The sequence below is a fragment of the Alligator sinensis genome, unplaced genomic scaffold (genome assembly GCF_000455745.1).
Source record: "Alligator sinensis unplaced genomic scaffold, ASM45574v1 scaffold674_1, whole genome shotgun sequence".
Classification (NCBI taxonomy): domain Eukaryota; kingdom Metazoa; phylum Chordata; order Crocodylia; family Alligatoridae; genus Alligator; species Alligator sinensis.
In genome coordinates, this window is record NW_005842032.1 from 2,149,292 (window position 1) to 2,153,161 (window position 3,870).

At 41.5% G+C, this 3,870-nt stretch overlaps 1 long non-coding RNA gene across 1 annotated transcript in view; it reads left to right on the forward strand.

Annotated features, from left to right (window-relative positions):
• The window catches only part of LOC102387341, a 7,128-nt gene extending 3,266 nt beyond the window's left edge, over window positions 1-3,862 (forward strand). The window contains exons 2-3 of the long non-coding RNA XR_323683.1: window positions 3,565-3,640; window positions 3,787-3,862. This is a non-coding gene — a long non-coding RNA (uncharacterized LOC102387341). The remainder of the gene's footprint in view (window positions 1-3,564; window positions 3,641-3,786) is intronic.
• Window positions 3,863-3,870: the final 8 nt, after the last annotated feature.

Below are 3,870 nucleotides of genomic sequence, written 5' to 3' on the forward strand. Positions count from 1 at the left end.
CCGCGGCGGCGAACGGCTGAGCCTATCCCAGCGGCCGTAGCAGCTGCGGGAAAGTTTAAAAATGCCAGCAGAACAGGAAATCAGGGGAAGCCGGAGAGAGAGAGTACGAGCGGGTTGCCTGGCCCCCAGCTGGAGGCTGGGGGCCAGGGCTGGGGGCCAGAGGCTGGGGCTGGAGGCAGAGGCTGGAGCCAGAGGCTGGGGCAGGCTCTGCGGCTCCAGGGAACTGCTCCACTCCCCCGCTTCACCTCAGGGAGCAAGGAGGCATGTGGCGTCAGGGCTGGGGGACACCATGAGCCTTCTCACTCACTGAGGCAATGTGGGGGAGCGGAGCAGTTCCCCAGAGCCAAAAGAGCCCACACCAGGCCCCCGCCTTGCTGAGAGCTTACCTTAAGCTCCTCTCCTGGTGCATGGCCTTGCAAAGGCTGTGCACGGCCAGAATTTTAGTTGTGCGTGGCCACGCACACACATACCTTAGAGGGAACGTTGCATGTGGGTGATCGCCACTCACCACCCCCACCCTGCTCGCCGCCAAAGGCAGAAGTAGCGACAGACCTGATCCTTTTTTTCTTTTTTTTTGGCAGAAGTTACTCATGGCTTCGGGTAAGCTGCCAGCAGGCTGAGTTCATCCTGAGCTGTGTGGGGCCCCGGTCCTTCCCTCTGCAGTGGCGCTACCCTATGGGGCCACCTGGCAGACTGCTAGTGGGCCAAGTGCTACTGCAGCTCAGAGGCAGCACCTGGCTAGATTCAACTGTTCCCCGAGCCTGCCTGCTAGAAGCCTGCTGCATGCTGCTTCCAGTAGGATTGGTCTGGGTGTTGCCTCAAAGCTGAGGCAGCACCTAGCCTGATAGCAGCCAACCCCATCAGCCCTGAGGGGTGCTGCCACTGCAGAGGAAAGGACCAGGGCCCCCTGCAGCTCAGGGGCCACTCAGTTTGCCAGCAGCTCACCACCTTCCCTCTCCTCCCCAAGCCATGGGCAGGCTCTGGCTCTGAAAAAAAAGAAAAGAAAAAAAGCAAAAAAAAGGGGAAAAAAAGGCCTGTAACATGATGGAAAATTTGAAACAGTTTCATTCTCAGGGTTTTATTCTATGCCCCACCATTTCAATTTAGAGTGCATAGAATAAAACCCTGGGGATTAAACCCCCATCATGTGTACAAGTGCCCTTAGTGACTAACGAAGCATGTAGAAACCCAAGTGCTCCTAGTGAATATACCCCTCCAGAGCTTCTTTATAAATAAAAAATTTGTTAGGAAGACACATGCTCATATTTTTCCTTTGTGGGTCATCTTTATCATATGCCTTTGTTTTATAAATGTATAGCCCATTATAGATTGCAAAATTATCTGCAACATGAAAGCTGCTGTATTTACATTTCTATACACTTTATTAAGAAATTGATTGAAATTTAGTAAGTTGATTAAAAGGTTAATTGCATGTAATAGAAATCTATTGACTTCAGTGGGCTTTAGATAAGACTAGTAACCCAGAAAGTATTTTTGTCATATCAAGCATTTTGTTTCAGGTTAAAGAATATCTAAAAACACCTTTCTTTTTTTCACACACTACAGTTTCACTTTACAAGCAGTATTTCAAATACATAACCCTTTACTTCTTTAATGGAGCAAAGCAGATTTTTTTCAGTTCAGTTACAGTATTTTAACTGCAATCATGACATTTTCAAATCTATCCATCCATTTACACAGGTTATCAGATTGTTTTAGTACCAGACTGAGAAAAAAGTGCATCAAGTCAGCCAACTTCTGCCTGAGTTGTTAATTTAATTCTCTTGAGTGTAAAAATGCAATATATTTTTTGCAATGATTCTGTATAATGATTATAGTAGTTTAGAATTTTTTTTCTAGCTTATGAGTCCAGACTATGAATATGTCCATATTTGCCTTAATAACAAAACTATATTTATTTTACCTGTGAATCTATAATATTGTTGTGTAAAAAATATATGTTATTTTTAAACTTTCCTTGTTTGTTGTCTGTTCATGTATAGGAGAGAACACTTACAGGTATAACATCACAGAAAAGAACATATACACCATGTCCAGACAACTTTGGCCATGAACACTGTATACAGACCCCGGGGTCAAAAAAACTGGTGCAGAAAAAACGCAGCGTGCTGCTGCTACTTCTCCCTGGGGAACCAAACATCCGTGCTTGTCCGGACATGGCCATATAGTCTATTCAATGTGGGCCAACCTTTTTTGGTAGGAGTTCCAGAAATGAACCCTGCATCCTCCCCAAGTGCCACCCTGATCCCCTCCCCCAGCCCAATCTGCTGCTTTCTGCTCCCTGCCCAATCTGCCACTGTGCTGCCTGCTGTTACATGCCAGTACAACCATTGCATCTTCATGCATGTACTGTAATTTACATGTACATACTAGATAGCTGTGACCCTGGCCATCTCTAGAAGCAATCACAAATGCCTCAAAAGCTTCCCCAAAGTCTTTAGGAGCACACAAATGAGTTTGCATGCACAAATGTGAGAATTTTTTTGAGGAGCACATCTGTTGTGACTTGCTTTGAAATTTTAGTTCTGTGCCTTACATTTGTATCATTTGAAAAAACAGAACGTCATTGAATTCCAGGTCATGAAGAGTCCATTCCTTCAGTGCTTACTCAAGGAAAACTCACATTTTATACAATGGACGTTTGTTAGAGTAAGGTCACAAGATCAGTACTAAACTAAAGAAAATAAGAAATAGCAAGCAGCTTGCATTTCATGTATCTTTTCCGTTTCTTATCATACCGTAAGAAACAATAGTTTAACTCTCTTCATGCTTGTATATTTTTCTTCTTCTATGGCATTCTGTCAATTCAAAGTTACTGACTGGATCATCTAATTCATTTACTGTCTTTTCTCTTCCTGCAAATTTGTAAAGACAACATGTTTAGCAGCACTGTGCTACTTTATAGATTATTTTTTAAAAAATTAGTTTACTTCTTTTCTTATCATCAAGTACTTGAGCCTTCTTCTCTTTCTAATGAGAATGTTGGAACATCGCACTTTCTGCTTCCCAACTTCTTTATTTTCCTTGCTTCTTGCTGCCTCTATCACAGGCCTTTCTCTACCTCACCACCTCCTCTTTCCCATTTTACACACAAGTGTCTGGAATATGAATGCCAAAACAAACAGATATACAAACTTTTCTCAGAACATTACTGTGTCTATTTTAATAGATGACTTATGTATATGTGGTAAAGTTGTGTGGGGGAAATATAAAGAATTTTCACACTTTCAGGAATCTTATATAATGTTGATATTTTTAGGAATCCAAATGATATGTTTAAGCACACTGCTTCACAGTATAACTTCTACTTTTGTTTGAATTTTACTTGTCTGTTTTTCAGTAATAATATCAAAAGCTACTATAAATGTTATTCACATTGCAGGATGTGAAAAAAAATCCAAAATTCATCTTCACAGTAGTACTCATGAATATGTAAGGGGTTTATATTTCCACTAATATAAAGGAAAATTTTATTGCTGTTGATGTACATGACAAGTTCTCGGTTGCAAATTTAAGTTGGCTTAAACGGTGTTTTGTTCACAGAATACATTATTTGGATACAGTAGCTATATGAAGAGCCAATGCTGATTACGAAGACAGCATTACACCATTAAAGGAGGTAAGTTCACAAGTGTAATTTCAGACAAAGCGATGGCAATAGGGAAGAAAAGGGGGGAAAACAAGCTTTAATTCAGGCATTTGCAAACTATTTTCTGCAGAAAGGATTTCCTTCTATTTTCTGAATAAAATATTTTTATTTTACAGATGGAAGAGACATGGCCTGGAAAATATTAATAGAGTTGTGATTTGGGCTTGTTATGACACAGCAATATGAAGGGATGATTTTAT